Source organism: Lytechinus pictus, chromosome 4 (assembly GCF_037042905.1).
Source record: "Lytechinus pictus isolate F3 Inbred chromosome 4, Lp3.0, whole genome shotgun sequence".
NCBI lineage: Eukaryota > Metazoa > Echinodermata > Echinoidea > Temnopleuroida > Toxopneustidae > Lytechinus > Lytechinus pictus.
The window spans coordinates 17,591,888-17,613,128 of record NC_087248.1 but is presented as its reverse complement, the minus strand read 5'-3'; the positions used below and the strand labels follow the sequence as shown (position 1 = coordinate 17,613,128).

General features: G+C 34.4%; 19 non-coding genes across 19 annotated transcripts; all 19 read left to right on the top strand.

Annotated features, from left to right (window-relative positions):
- Nucleotides 1-1,932: 1,932 nt before the first annotated feature.
- On the top strand, nucleotides 1,933-2,005 carry TRNAT-UGU (transfer RNA threonine (anticodon UGU)). Its single transcript has one exon. It is a non-coding gene; the product is annotated as a tRNA-Thr (tRNA).
- Nucleotides 2,006-2,249: 244 nt separating this feature from the next.
- Nucleotides 2,250-2,322, top strand: TRNAT-UGU (transfer RNA threonine (anticodon UGU)). The gene has a single exon. It is a non-coding gene; the product is annotated as a tRNA-Thr (tRNA).
- Nucleotides 2,323-2,563: 241 nt separating this feature from the next.
- Nucleotides 2,564-2,636, top strand: TRNAT-UGU (transfer RNA threonine (anticodon UGU)). The gene has a single exon. It is a non-coding gene; the product is annotated as a tRNA-Thr (tRNA).
- Nucleotides 2,637-2,880: 244 nt separating this feature from the next.
- Nucleotides 2,881-2,953, top strand: TRNAT-AGU (transfer RNA threonine (anticodon AGU)). Its single transcript has one exon. It is a non-coding gene; the product is annotated as a tRNA-Thr (tRNA).
- Nucleotides 2,954-3,616: 663 nt separating this feature from the next.
- Nucleotides 3,617-3,689, top strand: TRNAT-UGU (transfer RNA threonine (anticodon UGU)). Its single transcript has one exon. It is a non-coding gene; the product is annotated as a tRNA-Thr (tRNA).
- Nucleotides 3,690-3,933: 244 nt separating this feature from the next.
- Nucleotides 3,934-4,006, top strand: TRNAT-AGU (transfer RNA threonine (anticodon UGU)). Its single transcript has one exon. It is a non-coding gene; the product is annotated as a tRNA-Thr (tRNA).
- Nucleotides 4,007-4,250: 244 nt separating this feature from the next.
- On the top strand, nucleotides 4,251-4,323 carry TRNAT-AGU (transfer RNA threonine (anticodon AGU)). The gene has a single exon. It is a non-coding gene; the product is annotated as a tRNA-Thr (tRNA).
- Nucleotides 4,324-4,904: 581 nt separating this feature from the next.
- On the top strand, nucleotides 4,905-4,977 carry TRNAT-UGU (transfer RNA threonine (anticodon UGU)). The gene has a single exon. It is a non-coding gene; the product is annotated as a tRNA-Thr (tRNA).
- Nucleotides 4,978-5,219: 242 nt separating this feature from the next.
- On the top strand, nucleotides 5,220-5,292 carry TRNAT-UGU (transfer RNA threonine (anticodon UGU)). The gene has a single exon. It is a non-coding gene; the product is annotated as a tRNA-Thr (tRNA).
- A 248-nt stretch (nucleotides 5,293-5,540) lies between these two features.
- On the top strand, nucleotides 5,541-5,613 carry TRNAT-UGU (transfer RNA threonine (anticodon UGU)). The gene has a single exon. It is a non-coding gene; the product is annotated as a tRNA-Thr (tRNA).
- Nucleotides 5,614-5,855: 242 nt separating this feature from the next.
- Nucleotides 5,856-5,928, top strand: TRNAT-UGU (transfer RNA threonine (anticodon UGU)). The gene has a single exon. It is a non-coding gene; the product is annotated as a tRNA-Thr (tRNA).
- Nucleotides 5,929-6,173: 245 nt separating this feature from the next.
- TRNAT-AGU (transfer RNA threonine (anticodon AGU)) lies at nucleotides 6,174-6,246 on the top strand. Its single transcript has one exon. It is a non-coding gene; the product is annotated as a tRNA-Thr (tRNA).
- Nucleotides 6,247-7,057: 811 nt separating this feature from the next.
- Nucleotides 7,058-7,130, top strand: TRNAT-UGU (transfer RNA threonine (anticodon UGU)). The gene has a single exon. It is a non-coding gene; the product is annotated as a tRNA-Thr (tRNA).
- A 598-nt stretch (nucleotides 7,131-7,728) lies between these two features.
- Nucleotides 7,729-7,801, top strand: TRNAT-AGU (transfer RNA threonine (anticodon UGU)). Its single transcript has one exon. It is a non-coding gene; the product is annotated as a tRNA-Thr (tRNA).
- A 336-nt stretch (nucleotides 7,802-8,137) lies between these two features.
- TRNAT-UGU (transfer RNA threonine (anticodon AGU)) lies at nucleotides 8,138-8,210 on the top strand. Its single transcript has one exon. It is a non-coding gene; the product is annotated as a tRNA-Thr (tRNA).
- An 815-nt stretch (nucleotides 8,211-9,025) lies between these two features.
- On the top strand, nucleotides 9,026-9,098 carry TRNAT-UGU (transfer RNA threonine (anticodon UGU)). The gene has a single exon. It is a non-coding gene; the product is annotated as a tRNA-Thr (tRNA).
- Nucleotides 9,099-10,200: 1,102 nt separating this feature from the next.
- On the top strand, nucleotides 10,201-10,273 carry TRNAT-UGU (transfer RNA threonine (anticodon UGU)). Its single transcript has one exon. It is a non-coding gene; the product is annotated as a tRNA-Thr (tRNA).
- A 247-nt stretch (nucleotides 10,274-10,520) lies between these two features.
- Nucleotides 10,521-10,593, top strand: TRNAT-UGU (transfer RNA threonine (anticodon AGU)). The gene has a single exon. It is a non-coding gene; the product is annotated as a tRNA-Thr (tRNA).
- An 894-nt stretch (nucleotides 10,594-11,487) lies between these two features.
- On the top strand, nucleotides 11,488-11,560 carry TRNAT-AGU (transfer RNA threonine (anticodon AGU)). Its single transcript has one exon. It is a non-coding gene; the product is annotated as a tRNA-Thr (tRNA).
- Nucleotides 11,561-21,241: the final 9,681 nt, after the last annotated feature.

Below are 21,241 nucleotides of genomic sequence, written 5' to 3'. Positions count from 1 at the left end.
CATTATTAGAACTGAAACTTATCTCTACACCAGGAAAAATTAACTTAACAAAAAAAGCAACAAGAAATATTTATAAAAAGTAGAAGGGCCTGTACAAGTACACTGATATTTCACTCTCTCAGCTCATATGCACTTGATCGACTTCCATCGAGGATTCGGGCTAAATTCCGCCCGCCACTTCCGGGGACCAACCAACGTAGTATTTCGATGAAGAGCACTCCGTCGATTCACCGGTTGTCCCTACCGTACACGCGCGCCTATGGGGATTGTGAACTGTAGGAAAAATCGTATAAAATTACACTTTTTGATATTTCTACGAAGACGAAGTTATATAGAAAATGAAGAATATTACAATCAGACCATATCCCTAGAAAATTGCTTCAAGAAATGTCATTATGAAGAGGAAATGGACAAAAATTTGTGAAGAAAAATCACGAAAAAGGAAATCGCATCATGAATATTCATATCATGGGCGGTCCCACATTTGCATGTTATAGCGAGTTTTCCATTATTTAATAAATAATGGCATTATTTAATAAATAATGGCATTATTTAATAAATAATGGTTATTTGTATATAAATAATGATTATTTGTATATAATGGCAAACTGTAAAAATTGTTTATAAATAATGATTAATGGGATATTGAAACAAAATTATTATTTATAAATAATGAAGTAGATATTTCATTATTTAACAAATAATCTTTATTTATAAATAATGGAAAACTCGAACATTAAATAATGATTATTTATAAATAATGAGAATAATGGTGCACTCGAAAAAATTATTTATAAATAATGAAGTAGACGTTTTCATTATTTAACAAATAATCATTATTTATAAATAATGGAAAACTCAACAAATTATTTATAAATAATGAAAAACAAATAATCATTATTTATAGATAATGAAAAACAAATAATCATTATTTGTAAATAATGAAAAACAAATAATCATTATTTATAAATAATGAAAAACCAATTATCATTATTTATAAATAATGAAAAACAAATAATCATTATTTATAAATAATGAAAAACAAATAATCATTATTTGTAAATAATGAAAAACAAATAATCATTATTTATAAATAATGAAAAACAAATAATCATTATTTATAAATAATGAAAAACAAATAATCATTATTTGTAAATAATGAAAAACAAATAATCATTATTTATAAATAATGAAAAACAAATAATCATTATTTATAAATAATGAAAAACAAATAATCATTATTTATAAATAATGGAATGTCGAACTATTATTATTTACAAATAATGAAGTATTACTTGGAATTATATATAAATAATTAGAAATGATATTTTATATAATAGTAGTTATTTACAAATAAAATGTAAATTATATATAAATAATAGTTATTATTTAATAAATAATGATTATATAACAAATAATTGTTCTATATAATATTGGTACATTCGGCGCCTCATAGTTTTGGGGGACTAACTCAGAAGTCATTGATATAGTATACATGTTATAATCATGACAGTAAAATATCAATTGTTCTTAATTTCATAGTTCTAAATTCGATAAGATCAACAACCTCCATTCGCACAGAAAATATAAGCCTGTATTGTATTTGAAATCGTTGATACTGAAAATGAATAAGATATCCGTATGCAACAGCCTAACACTATAGGTAGAAACAAGATTAACCAGGTGAATGTCCAAGTGGACTGCATGTATCAAACTGAATATACTGTAACCGTGGAAACTGAACTGTTTGTATCAAGTTGGATAAACCATTGAATTGTCAAGATCAAAATTTCATAAACAGGTGATAAAGAAATTAAATTAATTTCTAGTTATCTATCAAAATGGAAATAACACAAATCAGTTCAAATTTGAAAATCCTCAGTTTGATTCAATGTTTTTTTTAAAGTAATTACTGACGTACATCAACACAGCGGCGCTGTGGCTTAGCAGTTAAAGCGCCTGTCTTGTAAACAGGATATCCCCGGTTCAAATCCGGGCAGTGCCTCATTATTCTTATTTTGTCTTTCGATCTCATTGTTTTAAATGCATGTTAATTCATTTTAATTTTGAATATTTAAACGACTTTTTTGAGGAGGTGTAACTCATGAAAATTTTATTAAAAATTAATATAATTTCTAGCTTTTGTTACTATAAAAATAAAGCAAAGAGTTCATATTTGAAAATATAAGTTCAACCCATCTTAAATTCATTAATTTAATTAAGTAATTTTAAACTTACACAAACGAAGTGCCGCTGTGGCTTAGCAGTTAAAGCGCCTGTCTTGTAAACAGGAGATCCCCGGTTCAAATCCGGGCAGTGCCTCTATATTCTTATTTTGTCTTTCGATCTCATTGTTTTAAATGCGTGTTAATTCATAATTTTGAATATTTAAACGACTTTTTTGAGGAAGTGTAACTCATGAAATTTTTATTAAAAATTAACATAATTTCTAGCTTTTGTTAATATGAAAATAAAGCAAAGATTTTATATTTGAAAATCAACATTCAACCCATGTTAAATTCATTAAATTAATTAAGTAAATATGAATTCAGACAAACGAAGTGGCGCTGTGGCTTAGCGGTTAAAGCGCCTGTCTTGTAAACAGGAAATCCCCGGTTCAAATCCGGGCAGTGCCTCTATATTCTTATTTTGTCTTTCGATCTCATTGTGTTAAATGCGTGTTAATTCATTTTAATTTTGAATATTTAAACGACTTTTTTGAGGAGGTGTAACTCATGAAAATTTTATTAAAAATTAACATAATTTCTAGCTTTTGTTAATATGAAAATAAAGCAAAGATTTCATATTTGAAAATCAACATTCAACCCATGTTAAATTCATTAAATTAATTAAGTAAATATGCATTCAGACAAACGAAGTGGCGCTGTGGCTTAGCGGTTAAAGCGCCTGTCTAGTAAACAGGAGATCCCCGGTTCAAATCCGGGCAGTGCCTCTATGTTTTAATTTTGTCATTCTCTCTCTCTTTATTTAGTTTTCTCTCCCGCCCCCTCCCCCGCCCCCTCCCCCCCCCCCCCCCCCCGCTCTTCCTCCCTCTCCCGTTTCCTCTCAGATTGATTTGATGTGCATGTAGATAATATTGTTTTCAACTGCCTGTTTAATTTTTCAACGACTTGTTTTGGGGGACTAACTCAGAAGGCATTGATATAGTATACATGTTATAATCATGACAGTAAAATATCAATTGTTCTTAATTTCATAGTTCTAAATTCGATAAGATCAACAACCTCCATTCGCACAGAAAATATAAGCCTGTATTGTATTTGAAATCGTTGATACTGAAATGAATAAGATATCCGTATGCAACAGCCTAACACTATAGGTAGAAACAAGATTAACCAGGTGAATGTCCAAGTGGACTGCATGTATCAAACTGAATATACTGTAACCGTGGAAACTGAACTATTTGTATCTTGTATCAAGTTGGATAAACCATTGAATTGTCAAGATCAAAATTTCATAAACAGGTGATAAAGAAATAAAATTAATTTCTAGTTATCTATCAAAATGGAAATAACACAAATCAGTTCAAATTTGAAAATCCTCAGTTTGATTCAATGTTTTTCTTTAAGTAATTACTGACGTACATCAACACAGCGGCGCTGTGGCTTAGCGGTTAAAGCGCCTGTCTTGTAAACAGAAGATCCCCGGTTCAAATCCGGGCAGTGCCTCATTATTCTTATTTTGTCTTTCGATCTCATTGTTTCAAATGCGGGTTAATTCATTTTAATTTTGAATATTTAAACGACTTTTTTGAGGAGGTGTAACTCATGAAAATTTTATTAAAAATTAATATAATTTCTAGCTTTTGTTAATATGAAAATAAAGCAAAGAGTTCATATTTGAAAATATAAGTTCAACCCATCTTAAATTCATTAATTTAATTAAGTAAATATGCATTTAGACAAACGAAGTGGCGCTGTGGCTTAGCGGTTAAAGCGCCTGTCTAGTAAACAGGAGATCCCCGGTTCAAATCCGGGCAGTGCCTCTATATTCTTATTTTGTCTTTCGATCTCATTGTTTTAAATGCGTGTTAATTCATTTTAATTTTGAATATTTAAACGACTTTTTTGAGGAGGTGTAACTCATGAAAATTTTATTAAAAATTAACATAATTTCTAGCTTTTGTTAATATGAAAATAAAGCAAAGATTTCATATTTGAAAATCAACATTCAACCCATGTTAAATTCATTAAATTAATTAAGTAAATATGCATTCAGACAAACGAAGTGGCGCTGTGGCTTAGCGGTTAAAGCGCCTGTCTAGTAAACAGGAGATCCCCGGTTCAAATCCGGGCAGTGCCTCTATGTTTTAATTTTGTCATTCTCTCTCTCTTTATTTAGTTTTCTCTCCCGCCCCCTCCCCCGCCCCCTCCCCCCCCCCCCCCGCTCTTCCTCCCTCTCCCGTTTCCTCTCAGATTGATTTGATGTGCATGTAGATAATATTGTTTTCAACTGCCTGTTTAATTTTTCAACGACTTGTTTTGGGGGACTAACTCAGAAGTCATTGATATAGTATACATGTTATAATCATGACAGTAAAATATCAATTGTTCTTAATTTCATAGTTCTAAATTCGATAAGATCAACAACCTCCATTCGCACAGAAAATATAAGCCTGTATTGTATTTGAAATCGTTGATACTGAAAATGAATAAGATATCCGTATGCAACAGCCTAACACTATAGGTAGAAACAAGATTAACCAGGTGAATGTCCAAGTGGACTGCATGTATCAAACTGAATATACTGTAACCGTGGAAACTGAACTGTTTGTATCAAGTTATCTATCAAAATGGAAATAACACAAATGAGTTCAAATTTGAAAATCCTCAGTTTGATTCAATGTTTTTATTTAAGTAATTACTGACGTACATCAACACAGCGGCGCTGTGGCTTAGCGGTTAAAGCGCCTGTCTTGTGAACAGGAGATCCCCGGTTCAAATCCGGGCAGTGCCTCTTTATTCTTATTTTGTCTTACGATCTCATTGTTTTAAATGCGTGTTAATTCATTTAATTTTGATTATTTAAACGACTTTTTGGGGGGAGGAGTAACTCATGAAAATTTCATTAAAATTTAATATAATTTCTAGCTTTTGTTAATATGAAAATAAAGCAAAGAGTTCATTTGAAAATATAAGTTCAACCCATGTTAAATTCATTAATTTCATTAAGTAATTTTAAACTTACACAAACGAAGTGGCGCTGTGGCTTAGCGGTTAAAGCGCCTGTCTTGTAAACAGGAGATCCCCGGTTCAAATCCGGGCAGTGCCTCTTAATTCTCATTTTGTCTTCAGATCTCCTTGTTTTAAATGCTTGTTAATTCATTTAAATTTTGAATATTTAAACGACTTGTTTTGGGGAGGAGTTACTCATGATGAAGATTTAATTAAAAAATAATATAATTTCTAGCTTTTGTTAATCTGAAAATAAAGCAAAGAGTTCATATTTGAAAATCTAAGTTCAACCCGTGTTAAATTCATTAATTTCATTAAGTAATTTTAAACTTACACAAACGAAGTGGCGCTGTGGCTTAGCGGTTAAAGCGCCTGTCTTGTGAACAGGAGATCCCCGGTTCAAATCCGGGCAGTGCCTCTTTATTCTTATTTTGTCTTTCGATCTCATTGTTTTAAATGCGTGTTAATTCATTTAATTTTGATTATTTAAACGACTTTTTGGGGGGAGGAGTAACTCATGAAAATTTCATTAAAATTTAATATAATTTCTAGCTTTTGTTAATATGAAAATAAAGCATAGAGTTCATTTGAAAATACAAGTTCAACCCATGTTAAATTCATTAATTTAATTAAGTAATTTTAAACTTACACAAACGAAGTGGCGCTGTGGCTTAGCGGTTAAAGCGCCTGTCTTGTAAACAGTAGATCCCCGGTTCAAATCCGGGCAGTGCCTCTATATTCTTATTTTGTCTTTCGATCTCATTATTTTAAATGCTTGTTAATTCATTTTAATTTTAAATATTTAAACGACTTGTTTTCGGAAGGAGTAACTCATGAAAATTTCATTAAAAATCAACATAATTTCTAGCTTTTGTTAATATGAAAATAAAGCAAAGAGTTCATATTTGAAAATCATCATTCAACCCATGTTAAATTCATTAAATTAATTAAGTAAATATGCTTTTAGACAAACGAAGTGGCCCTGTGGCTTAGCGGTTAAAGCGCCTGTCTAGTAAACAGGAGATCCCCGGTTCAAATCCGGGCAGTGCCTTTTTATTTTTATTTTGTCCTCCGATTCCCCCTTCTCCTCCTTTCACTAGCTCTTTTTTCCTCTCAGCTTGATATCCATGTAGATACTATTGTTTTTCAACTGCTTGTTTATTCATCTTAAATTTGAATATCTAAACGACTTCTTTTGGGAGGAACAACTCAGAAGTTATAAAGGATAGTATATTATATAATGCGCTGCACTCAAGACAATTTCGATTATAGTTCAATCTCCATTTTTTCACAGAAAATATAAGCCTATATTCATGGCGGATCGAGGATTTTCAACGAAAAATGGAGGGGACGTTTTTGTACGGGAAAATTTTGACAAGCAAAAAAAAAAGTTTTCACTGCCGAATCAAGGTCATTTTCTTCGAAGCAAAATTTGACAAGCAAAAAAAAAAAGTTTTCACTTGCGATTTTTTTGTGCCTCTGAAAGGGGGTGGGGGCACGGGCCGACTCTGCCCCTTCCTGGATACGCCACAGGCCCTACATACTTTTATCGTATTTAAAATGTTGGATAATGAAAATTGATAAAATATCACTTGCAATTAATACAACAGGTACAAGGTCAATTCGGTGAATAATCAAGTGGACTGCTTGTATCGAACTGAAACCATGGATGGAACCTGAACTGCTTGTATCAAGTTGGATAAGTCCATGAATTGTCATAATCGAAATTTCATAAAGAAATTAAATTGATTTCTAGTTATTTATCAATATGGAAATAAAGAAAATAATGATTTCAAATTTGAAAATCCTCAGTTCGATTCAATGGGCTTTTTAAAGTAATGATTAAATTTCTTAGTCGCAGCGGCGCTGTGGCTTAGCGGTTAAAGCGCCTGTCTTGTAAACAGGAGATCCCCGGTTCAAATCCGGGCAGTGCCTTTTTTAATTTCTCTCTCTCTCTCTCTTTCTCTCTATTTATCTTCTCCTTCACTTTTCTCTCACCCCCTTCTCTCTCTCCGAGCCCCCTCCCTCCCCTCTCACTGGAATATGCATATTTTTTTTTCATCTTCTTTTTTTTCTGATGTTTGAATATTTGAAAACTAATTTTTTGGAGGAGTAAAATATAAGTAATAAAGTTCACGTGATGTAATGGGAAATTCAATTGATTTCCCTTATTTCATTTTATTAAATTTCCGTTTTCCCATTTATAAAAAATATAAAGTACTTAATAATGTAAAATGAGAAAAAAAATCACATTATATAATCGCCAATAACATTGATAAAATGGACTGTTTCTAAATAGATTTCACAATTAGAAAGTGCCCCAAGCATGTTCAGTATTAATAAATTATTAGAAACCTGGGTTAGAAAAGCCCATAAATTGCCATGATCAAAAGCTCATTAGAATGAATTCATATAATTTCTAGTTTTTGTCGATATGGAAATTAATCAAAGAGTTCATATTTGAAAATCAACGTTCAACCCGTGTTAAATTCATTAATCTAATTAAGTAAATATGAACTTACACAAACGAGGTGGCGCTGTGGCTTAGCGGTTAAAGCGCCTGTCTAGTAAACAGGAGATCCCCGGTTCAAATCCGGGCAGTGCCTCTTTATTTTTATTTTGTCCTTCGACCACCCCCCCCCCTTCTCTTCCTTTCTCTAACTCTCTTTTCCTCTCAGCTTGATATCCATGCCTATTGTTTTTCAACTGCTTGTTTATTCATCTTAATTTTGAATATTTAAAGGACTTGTTTGGGGGAGAGTAATTATGTGTACTTCAGTCAAGACAACAAAATTAATTGTTCTTAATTTCATAGTTCTCATTTCGATTAATACAATCTCCATATGAAAATAAAGTAAAGAGTTCATATTTGTAAATCTCAATTCATTCCGTGTTAAATTAATTAATTTAATTAAGTGATTTTAAACTTACACAAACGAAGTGGCGCTGTGGCTTAGCGGTTAAAGCGCCTGTCTTGTAAACAGGAGATCCCCGGTTCAAATCCGGGCAGTGCCTCTTTATTCTTATTTTGTCCTTCGACCCCTTCTCTTCCTTTCTCTCTCTTTTCCTCTCAGCTTGATATCCATGTAGATACTATTCTTTTTCAACTGCTTGTTTATTCATCTTAATTTTGAATATTTAAATGACTTGTTTAGGGGAAGAGTAATTATGTGCACTCCAGTCAAGACAACAAAATTAATTGTTCTTAATTTCATAGTTCTCATTTCGATTAGTTTAATCTCCATTTTTTCACAGAAAATATTATAAGCCTATATATCCATGGCGGATCCAGTATTTTAAACGAAAAAATGGAGGGGACGTTTTTGTACAACATTTTGACAAGCACAAAAAAAGTTTTCACTACCGAATCTAGGTCATTTTGTTCCAAGCAATATTTGACAAGCAAAAAAAAAGTTTGCACTTGCGATTTTTTGTGCCTCTCAAAGGGGGGGGGGGGGGCACGGGCCGACTGTGCCCCTTCCTAGATACGCCACTGTCCCTACATACTTTTATCGTATTTAAAATGTTTGATAATGAAAATTGATAAAATTTCACATGCAATTAATACAACAGGTACAAGGTCAATTCGGTGAATAATCAAGTGGACTGCTTGTATCGAACTGAAGCCATGGGTGGAATCTGAACTGCTTTTATCAAGTTGGATAAGTCCATGAATTGTCATAATCGAAATTTCATAAAGAAATTAAATTGATTTCTAGTTATTAATCGATATAGAAATAAAGAAAATAATGATTTCAAATTTGAAAAAAATCCTCAGTTCGATTGTATGAGGTTTTTGTATAGTAATATCTTATGTTCATATTCGCAGCGGCGCTGTGGCTTAGCGGTTAAAGCGCCTGTCTTGTAAACAGGAGATCCCCGGTTCAAATCCGGGCAGTGCCTATTTATTATTATTTTGTCTTTCGATCTCATTGCTTTAAACGCTTGTTAATTCATTTTAATTTTGAATATTTAAACGACTTTTTGGGGGAGGAGTAACTCATGATGAAAATTTCATTGAAAAATAATATAATTTCTAGCTTTTGTTAATATGAAAATAAAGCAAAGAGTTCATATTTGAAAATCTAAGTTCAACCCGTGTTAAATTCATTAATTTCATTCAATAATTTTAAACTTACACAAACGAAGTGGCGCTGTGGCTTAGCCGTTAAAGCGCCTGTCTAGTAAACAGGAGATCCCCGGTTCAAATTTTGTCTTTCGATCCTCTCAGCTTGATATCCATGTAGATACTATTGTTTTTTCAACTGCTTGTTTATTCATCTTAATTTTGAATATTTAAAGGACTTGTTTGGGGGGAGAGTAATTATGTGTACTACAGTCAAGACAACAAAATTAATTGTTCTTAATTTCATATTTCTCATTTCGATTAATACAATCTCCATTTTTGCACAGAAAATATAAGCCTATATCCATGGCGGATCCAGGATTTTCAACGAAAAATGGAGGGGGCGTTTTTTTTTACGGGAAAATTTTGACAAGCAAAAAAAAAACAGTTTTCACTACCGAATCAAGGTCATTTTGTTCCAAGCAAAATTTGACAAGCAAAAAAAAAGAAGAAGGTTTTCATTAGCGATTTTTTTTGTGTCTCTCAAAGGTAGGGGGCACGGGCCGGATGTGTCCCTTCCTGTATACGCCACTGGTCCTACATACTTTTATCGTATTTAAAATGTTTGGTAAAGAAAATTGATAAAATATCACATGCAATTAATACAACAGGTATACAAGGTCAATCTGGTGAATAATCAAATGGACTGCTTGTATCGAACTGAAACCATGGCATGAATGGAAACTTAACTGCTTGTATATCAAGTCGGATAAGTCAGTAAATTGTCCTAATCGAAATTTCATAAAGAAATTAAATTGATTTCAAGTTATTTGTCAATGTGGAAATAAAGAAAATAATGATTTCAAATTTGAAAAAAAAATCCTCAGTTCGATTCAATGAAGTTTTTTTAAAGTAATATCTTATGTTCATATTCGCAGCGGCGCTGTGGCTTAGCGGTTAAAGCGCCTGTCTTGTAAACAGGAGATCCCCGGTTCAAATCCGGGCAGTGCCTCTTTATTCTTATTTTGTCTTCAGATCTCATTGTTTAAATGCTTGTTAATTCATTTAAATTTTGAATATTTAAACGACTTGTTTTGGGGAGGAGTAACTCATGATGAAAATTTCATTAAAAAATAATATAATTTCTAGCTTTTAATAATCTGAAAATAAAGCAAAGAGTTCATATTTGAAAATCTAAGTTCAACCCGTGTTAAATTCATTGATTTAGTTAAGCAATTACCAACTTAGTAAAACGAAGTGGCGCTGTGGCTTAGCGGTTAAAGCGCCTGTCTTGTAAACAGGAGATCCCCGGTTCAAATCCGGGCAGTGCCTTTTTTTTTGCTTCCGGGTAGTTCATTTTCATGAAAAAAATATGGATTTGTATTGTACTTGATGAAATGAAATTGAATAATATCATTATGCAATGTTTTATAACAACTTTCTATTGGGTAAGCCCCATGGTCCGTGCCCCCTCCCCCTTCCCCCTTTGAGAGGCATGATTAAATTTGCAATGTAAATATGACGTTTTTACCCAAGTGTGCTCACCCCCCCCCTCCCCTTTGAACCTGAGGACCTTTTTTTTTGCTTATCAATTTTTTTAGCGGGAAAATGTGCCCCCCTTCCCTTTTTGAAAATCCTGGATCCGCCCCTGGGTAAGCCCATAAATTTTTGGTTTGCATTCGTTTATCTACAAGCAGTTGGTCTACCATTCAGATACTGACTCTTATACTGTATGGGCTAAACCCATTTGGTCTATTATCGATTTGGTCTAATTGCCTTTTGGTCTACACTAGACTTGGTCTAATAACCATGGAATCTAGTTTCACCTCGTCAATTTTGTTCATAAACAGTTTTAATCTTACCAAAGACTAAGCGGTGATGTTAAGTTGCAATTAGACCAAAGTGTAAGTAGACGAAATGGTTGTATAGGTATATGAATAAGGATTACACCATGTGGGATGAGTCCAAATGGTAATCAAGTGACAATTTACTAAATTTTCAAGATCGAAATTTCATTCATTCATGCATAGATACAATTATTACTTCCATTTCACAACATTAAATATGAATTCATACAACATCAACTTGTCATAAATAATCATAGATATATGAAAGTGGAAATGAAATAATATTAACGAAAAATGATTTCACAATTTACAGTCCCAATTCATTTCATGTTTACTGCTGGCACTGATTTTGTTAATTATCACTGCTTACATTCGTAGCGGCGCTGTGGCTTAGCGGTTAAAGCGCCTGTCTAGTAAACAGGAGATCCCCGGTTCAAATCCGGGCAGTGCCTATTTTATTTGGGGAAGTCGCTTTTTGTATTTGTTTTGAAGCGTAATGAAATATAATTAGTCTCCAATAATGATCATCATCTCTTTCTAAAAGTTTCTTTTACTCCGATTCTTCCTTTTTAGAAGAGGAATTACATAATATCTAAATATTGCGCGGAATGTGATTATTTCAAAACTGAATTCTTGAATGTTGCAGACTTACTCATTATTACCCCAAGTCTGAGTAATTCTAAACCAACAAATAATAATCGGAATGTTTATTCGTTTTGCTCTCACTGAAACGACTTTTAGGTGAACGTGCGATATAACCATTTCCCAGATGACAAAAAAAAATTGTTGTCATTATTTTCATCTTTTTCAAGTCCAATATTTTCATTCTGACTTTGTGCTCCTCTTTACTTGTATGCGTCCGTGTGAAAATCACCGTCGATCTCCTATTCAAAGCATCGCCTGTAATAGCAGACTTCCGTCCCACTGTTATCTCAAGATGTGAAAACTAATAATGGCGCTCACATATCCTTGTTTATGTGTAAAGAATGGAAGTAATGAAAATGTTTATGCTAACCCTCGGGGAGTCATTTTGAATGACAGCGCAAACAAAGGCGCTCTGTGCGTGCGCGTTCGCGCGAGATAAATAGCGCATTCACGATCAACGGATCGAGTAATATCGCAAGCGACGCGCACAAGGGGGAGTTAAAGAGGGGGGCTTTAAGCTCGTAAAGTCAACAACAAATTGTAAGCTGAGGTTCTTTCCCGCCCCTTTTTAAGAGGAAGTTTCAATAGGGGAGGTGAATGGCGATGGAAGGTTGGCTTTAATGGAGAAAGATGTTTCGTTTGACAAAGCGTGCGACCGGGGAGGTTCCATGTACTATACTAGTTCTTTCATCCGAGATATATTATTTATCATGCTCAAGTAGATAGCATAGAAATAATATGGACCGACGTGGTATGTCAGTGCGATCGGCTGTCAATCAAATAATGAAAATTTATCTATTTATGAAAGAGAATTGATCATAACGTATTGAGAGAGTATATATGGACATATGGGATGGTAATTTAACAGCAGAAGTGTAGAATGAAGGGATACTAGTAGAAGGGAATAGACAGTATATGTCTCGCCCAACATCTTAACATTGATAAATGAAAATATTTCCTCTTTTTTTGTTTCGTCACACTTAGGCCTACCTTACATTCCGCTCATTGTCTTTTTGCATCAAATAATATCTTACTCAAATGGATGGTCCGGGCAGAAAGTATGTATAACTTAATAAATAGAGTAGAATTCACTGATCAAAATGCCGAAAATTTCATCAAAATCGGATAACAAATAACAAAGTTATTGAATTTTAAAGTTTAGCAATATTTGGGGAAAACAGTCGTCATGAATATTCATTAGGTGGGCTGATGATGTCACATCCCCACTTGTTCTTTTGTATTTTATTATATGATATGAGGTTTATTCAATTTTTTTCCTCCAAGTTCTAGAAAAATCGGATTGGCAACTGATTTAGTGCATTAGATATTTATTGCTGCAACTTATTTTTTGCAGGAGTTTCTGCATTTTATTCATAAATCAATGATAAATTAACATGTTCACATAATTGAATGAATACAATTTAAATGTGACAATTAAAGAGATACATTGTAAATAATACAGAAAAGACTGATAATTAAATCATACCTAAGCATGTGATATAGTTCGGTAAAATACAGGGGCCAGCTATTATAAGCACAGAGGTGCTTGAAGCATTTCATTTCATTATAAGGGAGACATATTATTCACACAAGTATGAAATATGATTTTATGTAATAACATAAGAAAACGGAAAGTGGAGATGTGACATCATCAGCCCACCTAATGAATATTCATGACGACTGTTTTCACAAAATATTTCTAAACTTTAAACTTCAATAACTTTATTATTTGTTATCCGATTTTGATGAAATTTTCAGCATTTTGCTCAGTGAATTTTACTCTATGTATTAAGATATAGATATTTTCAGCCTGGACCATCCCTTTAAGACTGCTCTTTGAAAATTGTGTGCACATAATAGAGTATTTGTGACACTTAGTTTGTGATAAATTTTGACATAAAATTCAGAAAATTATATCATATTTCACCATTATCCCTTTCCTTTTCTCTTTTTTCTTGGTTGTGATTTTTTTTTTTTTTTTTGGGGGGGGGAGTTGGGGGTTCTTGCCAGTGGCGACACTCATCAAAGCTGTTAACTGTCTTGAAACATCAGCGAAAAGCAGAAAACCACCATCTACCATAATCACGTGATTCCTTTTAACCAATCACACAACAATAATAAGATATATTCTGTTCTTTTAAGTAGCGTTCTCGAAATGCTTTTATCTGTTTATAAACGCACATCAAGTGGTACTAATTTGTATAAAGTAATGAGATGTAATTTCAGTTGACCGGAAATGATGGCGATATTTGGATAAGTTTGCTCGAGTAGGCCTACATTAAGAATTGTACAGAAAAGCTGTCATTCGGGGGAAAGATCAACAATATTTATTTGGGTTAATACGAACCGTCAACAAAATGTGAAATAATGGGTTTCTGCGAGAATAACAAAAATATTACTCATCCTAGTACTGTGTGCGATCTGTGCATGAGACCTGTTGAGTGTATTCCTTCATGCTGTGATCAGATAGAGTATGGAGCGCCCCTGGATGGGGACCCTGGATGATTTAGGTGATGCCGTCTACACTCTTAAAATGTTGGGCAACATACTGTCCACACAACAATTGGTTAAAAATCTATCCAACTCTGGGGTAGTTTTCAACCAATACTGTGTCGTTTTCACCCAAAGCACGCATTATTTGTTTAAAACTACCCAGAATTTGATAAAGTTTTAACCAATTGTTGTGTGGACAGCATGTTGCCCAACATTTTTAAGAGTGTACGCCAAGATATTAATCGATCTACATTATCCGAGCATCATCTTTACAGTTCCTCGATCACGAAATGTTATCATATTGGTATTGAAAGAGATGAAGCTGGGAGGGGGACATCAAATAACCGAATTATGGGGTCTGAAAACAATGATGAAAGATCGCATTAGGTATAGCATGTTTTATTACAATTTCAAACCGAATACATTTTATTTTTAAATATCAAGTCGATTTTTTCTTTCTAATATAAACAAAATCCAATCCTATATTGACGAGAAGACAATAGACTGCAACCCCCCTGCACCCTTTAGCTCGTAATTATTTTGTATCTCTTCCTTAAAATAAACATATATTGAAATTTTAGTATCATGATAACTTGATATGTAATATGTCAACCAAAGTAAAAACCGCATACATTCGTAATTCCGAAGCTTCGTTATTCCGAAGGTTTGGATATTCCGAAGGTTCGTTATTCCGAAGGTTCATATTTCCGAAGGTTCGTAATTCCGAAGGTTCGTTAGTCCGAAAACGAAGTGAGGTTCGTAATTCCGAAGGTTCGTTAATCCGAAAACGAAATGAGGTTCGAAATTCCGAAGGTTCGTTAGTCCGAAAACGAAATGATTAACGAACCTTATTTCGTTTTCGGACTAACGAACCTCGGAACAACGAACCTTATTTCGTTTTCGGATTATCGAACCTTCGGAATAACGAACCTTCGGAATAACGCCACAAATGTTCGGATTAACGAACCCTTTTACGTTTTCGGATTAGCGAACATCGAGGTATAGGCAATTTACGTGTTTCGGAATTACGAACCTTCGGAATTACGAAGTGTAAACCGTAAAAACAATACATAGAAATGGTGGGAGTGATATATTTCAAATTTGAAATCGCGGAACCAGTGCATACCGAACTTTCTCCAAGCGGGTCTCCATGCTATACGTCAAAAATTGTTTGGTCTTATCCGATGAGGGTCAGCAGAGGACCACTTCGGTCATCTTACACCTTACATTCGTGGTGTTCGTTCAACACCCGATGGTAACATTACACCACCTTGATTGGTCTTTTAATACTGATTGCTCTGTTTTTTGTCCTTGCGGTCTTCAACGGATAACAACTGGTGCACTGCAAAAACGCCGGTGTTAATTTAACACCAGCCTGGTATCTATGATCGGTCCACACAAGAGAGGTGTTGAAACACCACCGTCCACAGGTTTGGCGTTAGGCTAACGCCAATTTGGCATTTAAGCAACACCAATTAGTGTTAAACCAATATCGGTTAGATTCTTAACTGGTGTTGTTTCAACACCTCTCTGGTGTGGACCGATGTAGATACCAAGCTGGTGTTGAATGAACACCGGTGTTTTTGAAGTGTGTCCGTTTTAACATCAAAGTTTTTCGAGTGTAGGCCTATAAGCAGGAGACCTAAAGTTTTAGGCGAAGTGCATTCCATGGTAAAGCAGGTCAAAGTCAAAGACCAATGGCCTCCTATCCCAATTTCGACCTGAGTTTGAAACAAGAACTTTCACCATGGTAATCACGGTATAAATCATCGCATGGTGCTCGTTAGAGGTCCGCATCTTATGTCCATGGATGCACGTCGTTAGGCGCTACGTCATCAATCGCATACGGGTTATTTCTTACCTGGAATGTTATCTCGGCGATCTCCAGTGCGTCCCATGGCAGAATAAAGATTCAAAGACGGACATTAAGACTCCATCGTAGTCGTCATATTAAAAGAAGATTAATCTTCTTTTGGAATAATCACCGATGAAGGCTTGTTGAAATATATCGGTAATTTGATCCTCACGCCACACAAGATTGTGATTTATCATTTTCGTCTGTTTAAGAAACTTTAATTCCTAAGAAATAATCAATAATTCCTTCTGTAAATAGCCAGTGAACCTGCAAATTGATTTGCCCTAGAAAATAAAAATATAGAAATCAGAGGGGGGTGAATTTCTTATGCTATCAGCGAGCCCTATATCATACAAAACACACAACATTGAGGAATCAATTAGCTGATAAATTCTTCATGATTCGTCTTCTGTTCCTCACACTGTTCTGAATGATCATGATTATGTCATATCGGTTTTGAAAACAAAAAGGTAACAGGAAATAATAATCTTAAAAAAAAAAAATTTGTGACATCCCTTACAAAATACCCTCCAAGTATTTTAAATTCCAAGGATTTATTTCGCCGTTACGTTTTGCGCGTTCTTTTTCTTCAAATAAAAATGTTTGTCGGATGCCATTTATAGCATCTCCTCCCAAAACGAAAGAGTCTCCAAACTCCTAACCTTCTTCTCCCTCAGATTCGGTGTATCACTCAGCCTTACCTATACTGCCCATTTATTATTCCATTCTCTCATTGTACTTGATAAATCATATCATTCACTGCATACTTCGCTACCTCCCTGTCTGCTTAATCAAATTTGTTTTTCGAATGTGGTGTTGAAAAATTGGCTAGAGAGATACGATCTGAAAAATCTTTCGTTAGCTCCAGAAGCCCCCTCCGTGACTTGAGAATATTTGAGATTCCGGTGAATGCTACTTCGGTTTATTGTTTAAAGGTATTGAATAAAGCGGTGATGAAAAACAACACTTTTACTCTTAAAAAACTATAATTTGAAAAAGCCTATACAAATTCACCTTAATACACGGTCATTATCAGTGTCATTGTAGCAAACCAAAACTTCATTGTAAGTGTGTACCGGGTTTTTTTTTTCAGAGAGAGTTTATATCTTAATATTCGGATGCGATTCACATCTCAATTTTTTTAAATAAGATTAATATTTTACACATTTCACACCATTTAAGCTGTGGTAGAAAGATATGGTCTCATTTAATTATTTGACGACGATGATCTCCTTTGTCCGGTTTCACCTAAATAGTTCGGTAGCCATTAGCCAACTCAACGATTGTCATCGCTGAATCTGTCCGAATCAGAGTAATGACCATTTGTGGGGTCAGAGGTCATGTTTGCTGTCAGGTCAAATTTATGTCCTCGAAGTCATCATCATCATCTTCTTCTTCTTGACTCTATTCATATGCTATGTCCTCTTCTCTGAATGGACTTCATTGAAAGATCGATTTATAATTATCTTTTGGTCCCAATTCCAAAGTGACTATATACTGCATATCGGTAAGATTTCTTTAACTCTTTCATAATTCGCAAACATGATTATCATCTCTCCCCTCCTTCTCTTGAATTCTAACTTTATATACACGGACGTTTTTTTTTTCATTTTCATGCGTCGTGTTACTAGTAGGCCTACTTGACAAATTCATTGTTTTGTTGTAATTTCATGTACGATAAAATTAAGGTACCGCGGCGACAAACTTCCTTGCTCAAGGGAATAATTGGTGTGCTGCCCAGAATCGAACCCCAGACTTTCATAAGGAAAGTCAAGCGACCAAGTGGCCACGGTGCATCCACCTGACCATTATTTTGCGATGTAAACGCCCTCTTGTGAAATACGCTATAGAAAGAACAAAAAATGACCGCATTATCGTGAGGATAAGACGTAATCAATTTATTGTTCTGAAATTTATTTAGCCTGAAAACTTGCGAAAATATGTACATGGCATGATCAATGTGAGCAAAATAGTTCTAAATATTGAGATTTTTATGAAAAAACTAGTCATACAAGGAATACAGACTTGAACATCAACCCCCAAAAGAAGGTCTGTATCTATTTTTAACATGTTGAATGGTTAATATGGTTTAGCGGTAGCAAGCCTTCATATCATTCATATGATGTTGGATGAAGAACGATGTTCGAAAAATAAAAAAGTGCATGTCTATGTATGTGTTTAGATTCTGATATTAACTTAATCTTGATTTTTTCTGTGGTTATCCCAACTTTTCTTCCCCGTGTGAAATATGGGGTTTTCGAACTTAGATCTATGCATCTGAAATTGTGTAAAATAAAAAATCCATGAGTTATAGATGAACTGTAATGAACCATATTTGATTTGAAGTGTGCGCATTGCATGCTATTAAAACGGAAAGGGAGTATTATAAAGCCAAGTGATGCTTGGACCAAACAGTTATACCAAATTGATAGGAGACCTCAACTTGGTTTAGCAGCCTTGATGGTGTTAGACGAATTGAGAATGAGATCATCTGCCTCGCAAACATACCACTACATCTCGTTATACCGTACAACGGCTCGGCTGACGAAAACTTCGAAATAATTACCAGCGTGACTCCTAATGAAAAATCGATGTCCATTTTCCTTGATTTTAATTCCGAGGCATTAAAAAGAAAACGGTTCGGGGATTCGTCTTCAATGTTAGCCTCGGACACCTCCCTGTGGAATTCATTCTTAATTAGATCGAAGATGGCTTATGGTAATGCTGACAATCAATTTCCTATGAGCATGATGAGTTAGGCACATTAATGTTAAATAGAGCTTCAAAAATCAATCATCTTTATAGACTTAAATCTAGCTTTTTCAGTCAGATTCAGTTACCGAGCATGTTTCGTGAAGGATAATTCAAAATTACTTTGCCGATTTAATAGACTTTATTTTCACCTTTTGTTACAATGAGGTACGTAGGTGACTAATGAAAAAACATTGAAATGTTTATTCATTTATGTTATGTATGATATATTATTCATGTTATGTTTATATAGGCCTGTTATGATTACATGACTTTGTATATAGATCTCTTGAGAAATGTAATAAATATTACAAAATTATTATGATTACATGAATGAACAAAGTCCCTCTATTAAAGAGATTAAAGAGAAAGGGTTGTTAATTTCATTATTGATTCCTTGGAACTTTTTAACCCATTTCAAGATTTAAAAATGTTCTTCCGAGAGTGTTCGAGGATTCAAATCAATTTAGGCTATTTTTGTGAGTGACTTTCCTTTAAATAACATGTTAACGTAAGTAGATTATTGTTGATAGTTTTTCTAAGAAAGAAAAGCGTCAGAAAATAATAGATAGGGGCCTTAGGGGGATTTATAGAAAGAGAGGGGCGTGGTGATTAACGAAATGGAAAAAAATGAGATGAGGATGAGACTGCATGAGATTGGAAAACGAAATAGAGTTTTATCATCGGTGTAATAATCTGCTCCGACCTCGAAGTGATCGGTTCGAATTCATTTAATAGTTGTTCATCGAATGAAAGCTTCTTCTATAATAATAATTGGTTTGGATTTATTTTGAATAGATAGGCTACATAAGATGCTTTGAAAACAAACGGTAAACACGGACGGGTCTCTACAAACACTCTCCAACAATGGACCACATTTTTGCCGCCGGAGGCAATAGAGATTTTGACACCATATTCCGATCCAATTTCTCTTCAGTGCCCAGCACATGGGGATACCAGATCCCTTTTTTCCCGAACGGAGGGGGTCAATGGAAATCCGGAGAAGTGGTACCCATTCATTCTCCGGGCGCCCCCATCAAAAACACTCACCAGCAATTACTTCTGATCGTGCTCCGCCACACCAAACTACTTTAAAAGCAGAAAGGGAAAAGAAAAGGTGGAATAAAACCTTCTCAATACCTCCAGAACCCCCTCACGAATATCAAACGCTTTTATTGTTCGAAGAATTCGTATTGTGCTTCTTCTGAACACAAGCGATGGAAAGGTTTTAACGCGCTTTGCGCATTCACTTCGTTCGAAACAGATGAGTTGGAATAAAAATCGCCAACAATACAATAAATTCAATAGGTCGGACTACACAAAAGGGCAAATGATGAAACGGACTTAGCGCGCTGTATGTCCATCAAATACTAGTCAAATCGATAAAAGAAGGAGGGAGGTGAAAGATCGCTCCACAAAAGTACAATTAATCCAATCAAAGAAATACTATTGAGAAAAGAGATAACTTTGATAGGTATTTAGGCGATCGACGAGACTCCGTCGATAATGATTATTGTAAGCGACTTTATTTTGCAAGCCAGATCACGGGAGAGTAGAGAAAAGTTGATCTAGCTGTGTATTTAAAGCCAAAATATCATTAAACCAAACCACTGTTTAATTGTAATAATTTTTTTTGTAGTGGGTAGAATGAAAATGATATACGATCTCGGGTAGTAAGGTCTGTAAATAGCACCGAAGGTGTGAAATATTCTGGCTATAATAGCATGTGAGAAGTCATAAGAGATTAGTGCACGACTTCTTTTAAAAGTGAAAAGAATATCATTATCTTCATCTCATTTATACGACGCTAATGCTCCTTTGTCCAGATTCTTCACGTATGCAGGTGTAAGAGGATGAAAGGAATCGAATTTGGAACGGAATGGGGAGAGAGGTGAGGGATGAGATGAGGATGCAAACGTCTTTTGGAGGGGGGGGCAAGAAAGGGAGAGAGAGAGTGAGAGACGTGCACACGCATGGAGACAGAAATACAGACAAGCTACAAAGGCATAGATGGAGCATGGACCTATTACATATAGGTCCATGGATGGAGAAAGAGACACGGGATTGGACAAAAAGATATAGACCTAAAAATATTAATAAAAATCACAATAGAAGAAATAAAGGTATCGACGACTGATACACTTATGGTTAGGCCTATACTGTTCAATTTGAGAAACTGTAATGAAATTGATTTTTAATCGAGTCAGTGTTCATTGGAGGACTTTTCCACACCTTGGTTGGGTAGATTCAGTGTTTTCACTTTGAAGGAAATTTCCAGGATTCCAGATCATTTCCAGGTAATTTTCGGGAAATGAAAACAATCCAGGAAATTCCGTGAAATCCGATAATTACAGTTAAACAACAAATAAACGTAGCAACTATCAATATT